This window comes from Netta rufina (assembly GCF_964035555.1).
Source record: "Netta rufina genome assembly, chromosome: 1".
NCBI classification, from domain to species: domain Eukaryota; kingdom Metazoa; phylum Chordata; class Aves; order Anseriformes; family Anatidae; genus Netta; species Netta rufina.
Genome location: NC_140123.1, coordinates 153,837,218 through 153,846,274, shown reverse-complemented (window position 1 = coordinate 153,846,274; position 9,057 = coordinate 153,837,218).

The window sequence follows — 9,057 nt, the reverse complement described above, 5'->3', positions numbered from 1 at the left end:
TGGGAGATTGGGAGCATAAGTACACCAGAAAAACGGACTTCCTGCAATGCTTGGTGCTTTTCAGCCCAAATAGGATTTATGTATGACATCTAGTGGTATGGAAAAGCACAATGAGAGGTAATTATACTTGGATAAACGACATGAAATTTCATGAGAGTATGTAGACCTCACTGGTGGAGAAGAAGCAATCACAATTCTGAGAATTTCAGTGAAAATACTCTGCTGACTGAAATGAGTTATCCTATGGAAAGCCAGATTGAAGTCTGTTTTTCTATTTTTAATAAGAAATTCTCAGTTGTCAGTATGGCTTCTGATAACTGTATACTATCAGTGAAATTCTTGCTCTCAGAATAATTACAGGGAAGCTGGAAGGCTGTCTGCTTTACGCAAATGCATCAAGTGTTTCTGATGCCTCTTCAGCTGAAATCTACGTGGCTGCGAGAAGCTTTAACTCAGTGCCCACAGACTTTTTTGATCTGTGTGGAATGAAGCAGCAAATCCTACAAATACAGAATGATTTTTCTGATTGCTGTACTTCTAAGAAGAAAGTAAATGCTTGCTTGGTCCCTAGCCCAAAAAAAATTGCCTACTAGACAGTGTGGTTTCAAAGGAATAAAACAGTATCTGTCACCTTTGCAAGAAAGCCAAATACAAACCAACTGCATAGAGAGGTGTGCCGACCTCTGCTGTGTCTTTGCAACCATTAAATGTGGAATAGAAATTTAGCACTAAGCTCTGCTCATCTCTCCTGACCCACTGCAATAATGCAAGTTTCATAAAGGGATGAAAACGAGTGAGTGAAGTCAGGATTGTCTTCAATCTCTTTTTTTTTTTTTGTCTGATCTGTGGTATTTAAAACATTTTTGCTCCTGCATTCTGTAGTATTTGGACATTAGGCTGAATTCACTGAAAGCCTGTTTAACCTCCCGTGACTGAGCCAAACAAGAGATGGGTGAGGGGTTGTTCAGTTGTTTAATCCACAGGTAAAAGTTCATGTGACAGGTGGTACCTTCGCTGAAGTTTTCTCAGGCATAGATTGAACAGATGATGACATTTCTGTTAGAGTTGCTAAAATTATTTCTGCCTTCAAAGGCATATGTGAATATCATTGACATTAAAGAAGCATCATTTATTAGAGAAGGCTACGCACAACGCTATTCCCAATTCTTGTTCTTAAGTCACCCGTGGCAGATAAATACCATCCAGAAGCAAAGCTGAAATATAATAATTCTACAGTTTTTACATTTTCAAATAACAAACATTCTTTAGACAAAAGTGACTCAATTGACACAGTTCAGGCATACGCCGTGATGGGGGTGTTGTGGCACGGGGAGCTCTAAGCTCGAGTACTTGCCCTGAGAGCCTCGAGGCAGGGCCGGGTGCTGCCAGAGCACTGCATTTCCCTCGTGTGTCCAGCAGCTGACTGCGTGTTCCAGCCAAAAATGTTGTCCGTTTGCTTTTGGAGAACATAAAATATCTTCATCCCGAAGTGAAAAACAGACTTTTTTATTTTTAATACTGTTTTTGATGGAATGAAGAAGGGGAGGATCGTTAACGAAGGACAGCAGCAAAATCTGTCGCAGCCAAGTTGCACCAGGGATAGTTATCATTCTTTTTTGGCTTAATTTAGGGGATTTAAATTTAATCCCCATCCCTTCCTTTCTGCACCTAGCCCAAAGAGACAAGATTGCAAAACAAGTGGCTCCTCAGCTATCTGTGATGTCTGGGATGAATTTTACTCCTATTTATATTCTAGACCCTTCCTCTTATCATTACATTGATTGTTTGCCTGTACAAATAATAGTAGGATGGCACTTAACACGTTTCAGCTTCTTTTAATGCTACTTAATAGTTGCAACCCAGGAGGACCTGTGACCTGCTAGTTCTTACAGGCCTTCTCTCTGTTAACTATTGATTCCCAGCACAGAGGTTAGGAGCTGATCACGTGTAATGTCTGCTCTTGATCCTAAATAGCATCGGTGAATTGCTGAGCGCTGCTAAATGGTTTTGTCTGTTTCCGAGTTGGCTGCGCTGTGCTGCGGGAGGGATTCGTTCCTCTGCACAGTTAGCTGGCTAAACCAAAGAAAGTTATTAAAACCTGAAAGCTGACATCCATCCTGTGGGAGGAAAAATGAGCTTAGCCTGCAGCGCAGCACGCTCCATTCCTTTTGGACAAAGCTGCTGGTACAGATTAATCTTTCCATTGCGCATCTCCGTGCTCATCTGCTGAGGAAGGAGAAGGGGAGTGCTGACCCTGCTCCATGCTCGCCTTTTGCAGTAAAGGCAGGCAAACACGATCCATCCCTAGAAAAGCAGGTCAACCTGCAAGACAGGGATACGCAGGCCATGGGGTCTGTTGAAAAATGCGGCGATGGCCATCGATGCTCCCATTTCCCAGCCACTAAGTGCACAGCAGGAGGTGTGGGACCTGGGGAGCTAGCATCGCTTACGTGTTGGGTTTTATGCCTTCTTTTTTTTTTAATCACTATGATTTAAAGCACAGTTGGATGGGGAGACAGGATGTATAAAACCAGTTATGTTCTCAGAGTTACTTAACTACCTCACCCAGAAGGCTGAACTCTGTGTCTCCGAGGGCTGCTTTGCACTTAAGGGGGGCTGCCCTTTGCCTAACGAAGTTCTCTGTTTCCTGCAGCTGCTGTCACTCCGAGCAGAAGCCTCTCTTGCTTTCAGGGCATCAAAGCAAGTTTCCGTGGTATGGAGAGGGGTCAGGTCAGTTACACAAATAAAGCTGCGGTGTTTGCGTGGTCCACCCACAGCAGACCCCGTTATTGCAGGAAGAGGGACAAGCAGTAACTTGGGATGGTCTAGAGCAGAAAGCTCAACGAGATAACAGTCTGCCACCACCACCAGCAGCACTGGAGATGTACAAGTGATGGAGAGGGCAGGAGATCTTTACCAGATGCTCCCAGATGTGCAGTGAGTTAAAAGCCGCCAGCATCAGGTTTTAACAGTGGGAAAACCCTCACAGTGTTTCGAGATCGACCTGCAATGCTGGGTGCACGGATGCTGGACTTGGAGGCATCCACACACAATAGTCCTTGAATCCACACCTGTGTGTTTGGGTGCTGTGGATCAGCCCCGTTGTATCGGAGGAAACCCCGTCTGTCTGAGCTCACCCGGGGATCCGCTTACACCAGCAGAGCTGCGATCCTCAGCGCCTGTCACCCAGCTGCCCTCCCTGCGGGTGCTGCTTTTATTCTTAGCAGCAGCTAATCTCTGCCGTACCCTCACGTCCAGATATGGAGCACGCAGTTTTCTTCGCGGTGAGATTTATGTGGAATGAGAGACAAATGCTGAGTGCTTTGGCGGGCTTCCCCGTGGCTTCCTTGCTGCAAATTGTCACTTTAGGATTCTTGGCTTGGCCACGCGGGTCTAAGTCTGTGATTGATAGGAGATTTCAGCCTGCCTGGTTGGATTAGAGATGCAGTGGGGCCCCACATAAGTGTCCCCTTAGCTCAGCTCAGTGGTGGCACATCAAGAGGCACAGAATTGCCCTTTTGTACAAAAAATCCCACCTTTCCCTCTGTTGTCTGAAAGTTTCTCCTTCTTCTAACGTCCTTGAGGACTGGCGGTGGCGTGCTGGTGCGAAGCTGTTAGAAAGTGCTGCCTTTCATGAATGCTGATGGGAGAAAACTAATTTGATGGATTTTTCTCATCATCTTCCCTTGTGCACGTGCCCATGCAGTCCTAAGCCTTAGAGCGACTCCTTGCATACAAAACACATCTCTTCCTTTCTTCAGGCTTATTTCTCCTAGGTTTGCCTTGTGACCAGGAATCAAAAACCACTTTGATCCCGCAGTTCTCTACTTTCGAGATTCAGCAGATTACAGCAGGTAATGTACAAAAGGTTTGGGGTTTTAATTTTTTTTTACATGATCAGACAGCCTTTTATCTCCCTGTTGCAACCTCACTCTTCCCATAACATGTGAAATGACACAAAAGCTCAGGGGACCACAGAAGCTGCCTTCCTCCTGAGGACTGTCCCCCAGGTGAGGCAGCCTCCTGGGATGAATTTGTGCTTTCTGTCCGTCCTTGCAGCGGTGGCTGCTGTGGGATGGAGCCGTGCAGTGCGAGGAATGGGGAGTAGTATGGTTTGAGCTTGCCCACGGCTGGTTTTGGTAGTGGAATCCCTTCCCGTCATTCATCCCAGAAAGGATTTGCTGAAGGTACTGGAGATCTGCTCACCAGCTCTTCCACTGAGAGCAGGTCTGGCAGAAAGGATGGCAGCCTCTGCAGGGCCGGTGCTTTATGGTTGTGCTCTCCAGTATCCTTCATTTAAAAATCTGCAAACAGAAAAGGAAGCCAAGGCTCCCCCCCTCTTCCTGCCCTCGCTGCACAACCCCTTTTTGCCACGCTAGGTGGTGGCAGCCTTGAGCTTTAAATGCTTTCAGATGTGAACCCAAAGCTCCTGGGTTTGTTTCCCCTTGTGTCAATCAGATACAATTAGCAGCACACAGAAAAGGAGATAAAATGCAAACAGAGGAAAAATAGTTTCCTCCTCAATGGCAGGAGGGGTCTGTGCAAGACGGGGTTGGTTTTTCCTCCCCACTTTTCACTCAAGTTGTGAGGTTGGGGCGAGGGGAGTCAGTTGGCTTCGCTTCTCAGCAGACGATTTGTAATCTGGTGGGGAATGAGGAATCTTCCCCCTTGTCCTCGTTCATCGTGGACAGAGCGAAAAATAGGATGCGAGCTAAAAATACTTTGGCATTTTGCTTGTGGTCTGCCTTATCTGGATGATCTCAGTGCTCAAGGGAGTCGCATCGATCTTTCACGAGCCAAGCGGGATGTGTCGCGGGGAGGTCCTGGCCCGGAGGGAAGATGCACTCAAGAAAGAGAGGAAGGGCCCTGCCAGGAGGCCAGCGGGTGAGCCTGGACTGGTTTCTGCACACTCATGTGAGCAGCTTCCATCTCCTTGCGGTCTCTAGGGCCAGCCATCATCTCCTCCTCTGCCTCCTTCTGTGCTTGACCCCAATGGTGGGGGCAAAGCCAGAAATTAGAAAAATTCAGTATATGGTTGGTGGTTGGCTTCTGAACCATCACACACGTCAGAAAACAAAAGGAAAGTAAATCTCCAGTCTCTTCTGAAACACAAAAATGAAGTAGTTGTGGGTGCCCCATCCCTGGAGGTGTTCAAGGCCAGGCTGGATGGGGCTTTGGGCAACCTGGTCTGGTGGGAGGTGTCCCTGCCCATGGCAGGGGGTTGGAACCAGGTGGTGTTGAATGTCCCTTCCAACCCAAACCATCCTTGGTTTGGGTTGACTTGGGACTCTCATCCAGACTGACAGCTGGGCTGGTGAAATTCAGGCTGTTGGGTGAAAAATACCAGATGGCTCCAACCATACTCTGTGATGCTGCTGGAAGGAAGTTGTGGGATCAGTGTTGATTTTTTCCAGGTTTAATCTGATTCTGAAGCGGGTCTTCTGGAGTGCAACTTGAACATATTTTCAGTCAAAACAAGGAGCTTTTGTTCTGGATCCCTTCCTAGGCAGGTCTCTGGGTTGAAATCAGACGGCAAGGTTGCCGCCCTTGTAGCTAAGCAGCACATGTAGGTAACTGCTGCAAGGTTCATGCTGGGTGATTTAAATATCCCTAATTACATCACTTGCTATGTCCATGTAAGTGCACAGAGGCATGGTGGAGCAGCCCCCTGGGCCCCTGCATGATCTCCTTTATGCTAAGGATTTATGCGTGGCCAGGGTTTCATAAAACGCCTTCAGGGCATCTTGGGTGGAGCTTTGTCCCCTGTGAGGTTCCCGAATGATATCAGAGGAAAGAAATCTCGACAGGTTTGTTCCCATGGGAAGGTGTTGGGAGCAGTCAATCGTTATTAATTAATTTCCTAAGTGCGGGATTGCGGGAACGGGAGAGCCCCCTCCTGCGGCCAGGTTGAAGCTGCCCTGTTCCTTAACTCCCATAAAGGCTCACCGATGGCCGCGTCCATGAGGGGCTACCAGTAGCCTTATTCTTCATCCTGAGCGTGTGTGAGTGGTGGCTGATGGGTGTGAGAGCTCGCTGTTATTCCTGCCCGCACCAGCCTGCACCCACAGGGATTTTCCTTCACTCTGTTTGCACAAGAGGGACTTTCACAGGTCCCAGGCATCGTAAAGTATCTGCCGGTGTCACAACCTGGTGATCAAACCTTCACAGAAGTCCTGTGCTTATCCATCCCCTCACTAGTCCATTCCCCCACGAGCAGCTTCACCGTCCCTCGACAAATGCAGCAAGGCAACGTGGCACAAAACCAAAGACGACAGCCCTCAGCCACGGTGCTCGGTGAGAACAAGCCGGGCCCCCTGGTGCTGCCCTATGTCTCTGGGAGGGAAGTGGAGGTGCTGTGCAGGGCATGGCAGCAGGGGACAGCCCACGATGTCCCTTGGAGGTCCTGCTCCGGGCACTGGCAGCCTGGCTTGCTGCTCTCCTGCTTCTCCCCTTCATCGCGCCACTGTTTCCCTGCTCCCTTTCTCCTTTTCTCCCCCTCTTTAAGGTTTGTTTAAGTGTTAATGCTCAGCTCCTCCTGGCAGCAGTTTTAGCAGGACCCACTGTGCCTGCCAAACTCCAGCAAAGGCAGGTTTCATCCAAGAAATGCTATTCCCAGGGATTTGGAAACCCAGAGCTGTGCACAGGCTCTGGCAGAAGGGAGAGAAAGTCGCTTGGCACAACTTTGGGCGGTCAAAGCCCCTCAGAGCAGCTGGAAGATAGCAGAGGGACTTTGTCAGGCTTTGTTTTCTTTTTTAATTGTTAATTAAGATATCATCACTGATGAAGTCAAACAGTTGTTTAAATCATCTTTTTTTTTTTTTTTCTTAACAACAACAGTGAAGCCGATTTCCCACAGAATTTCCCGTTTGTTCTTTGCTTAGCACTCTCGCTCAAAATGCCCTCCGTCTGGTATTAATCATAGCCACAGATTTCTAAACAGCTTCATCTCTTGGAACACGAGTTTGGGGGGAAGGCTGAGTTCTAGGACAGATGACAGAAATATTCCTATGCCTTTTAAGAGTAATTAATTTGTACTAATTCTTACAGCAGTATGAAAGCAAAAACGAAGGTTGCGTAGCAGAAGATAAAAATATGAACATGTAAAAATAAAGGACATAAAAATACATGCTGGCCATGGAGCCAAGCACCTCCGCTGCCACAAGGTCTTCCAGGGGCTGGTGCAGGTCCATGGGGCAGCGGTTCCTGAGGGCGCATGGATGTGGTGGGTGCTGCTCGAGGGTCCCCTTGGTGGCTTTTCTTCATCTGTGGAGGTGAAGGGAAATGCCCAGCAGGTACAAGTGGGCACAGCCAGGGTTTTTGTGCTGCTCACCTACGTCACCTCGTTCGCTGCCCTTTTTGCTTCCTGATGTTATCACAGTCCTCCAACCTGCTCCACAAGCATCATCAGCAGGTCCTGGGGAGCTCAGCTCAGCGGCAGCCCCCATTCCCTGGTCGTTCGTTCCCCACTTTGCGTTGTCGCAAGCATTCATGTGGCCAAACAGCTCACAGCATCCTGCCCACCAGATGCCAACTGGTTTATACTCCATTGGCAAACCAAACTTTCTACCTGCAGACTGGTAAAGCTATAAATGGCTGGGACCATGGGGACTGAACTTCGTTATGGTCTCTTGGAGGTGCGCCCGCTCCAGCGAGGCAAGGCCCAGCCATGTCGGGGCTGTGGCCACAGCCACCAGCAGCTGCCAGCATGGCATTAAACCCAGTCTGAGAGAGACACTGTGTGTTTGAGGCCCAGTTTGCTGTTCCTCTGCCCCACGAAGGCTTGCAGTCATGCTTTTGCTATGCCCCCTGCTTTTTAGGTGCAGTGTGAGGACCTCTCGCTACTTCTGGCCTTGCAGCAGGCCCGTCTGCCTGGGGTTCAGCCCGCCTCATTAAGGGCTGTGGATTCAGCCGGGGGGAACTTAAAAAAAAGAAAACCCACACGCATCAACCTATTTCACCTATTACTGGGTGAGTAAGCAGGGCTGAGGAAGCCCCAAAGCTGTGTAAAAGGAAGCAGAACCGTGACAGAAATGGGATGTGGCTGTGACTTGAGGAGAGGTTTTGGCAGTGAGTAACGCTGTGAATGCCGCCCGCTTCTGGGAGGTTTGGTATTCACAAGGTGAATTTACCAGTGAAATCCCATGCAGTGACTGTTCCCTTGTTGCTCTTTGCTGCCTTGCCCGTGGAAACTCCATCTTTCACTGCTCCAAGCTTTCACTAGCTGCTCTTGCTGCTGGGGAGCTTGGATCAGGAGACGATGGCCTCAGATTTCTGTCCAGAGCTCTCCCACCCAGACAGAGAAATAAAGCCACTGAGCAGGATGGAAAATCCTTTATTTTTATTGAGATATTATTATTTGGGAAAGGTGATAACATTCAGGTGTTTTTAAGCACTGAAGTGTGGGTGCCATCACCAGCAGCAACAGCAGAGGTGGGTGCTCAGAGAGGACGTAGGGCTCCTGCCTCCCCCTCATGGAGGTGTAGGCAAACAAAATTGGTTGTAGAAACTTTGGGAGAAGAAGGTCCCGAGAGAAAAGGATGGGGCTTGGGAGGAAGAGGAAGACGCAGGACTTGGTGGCAATGCAAGAAAGAAGACTGAAAGCCACCCCTGGGCACTTTGCCATTTCATGTCTCCACCTGAGCATCCCTGGCACGTCTGGGACCGCTGGGGAACCGCTCCTGCAAGCAAAGCCCAGGCACGTCTCCGAGCCCTGATTCCAGCTGTATGTACAGATCTCCCCAGCCTTTGCTTAACAACCTTTATTGTACAGTAGAAAGAGGAAGGTCTACCCATAAAGATTGACTTTGATCTTTGCTTTCAACCATTCACCAGGCTTCAATTTTCCATGTGCTTAAACATTTGGCTTAGCTACTGCTACAATTTTCTATCACGGTGCATAAATTTAAGACTATTTCTGCTTGTATCTGAAGTTTTACCATTTCCTCTTCTCGGAGGAGGTCACATCCTCTAAACCCCAGGAACACTGCAGTGAAGAGAGAGCATCCTCGGTGTGATATTTGCTCAGTTTCAGGCCCCTCATCTGTGCCCAGCTCTTGC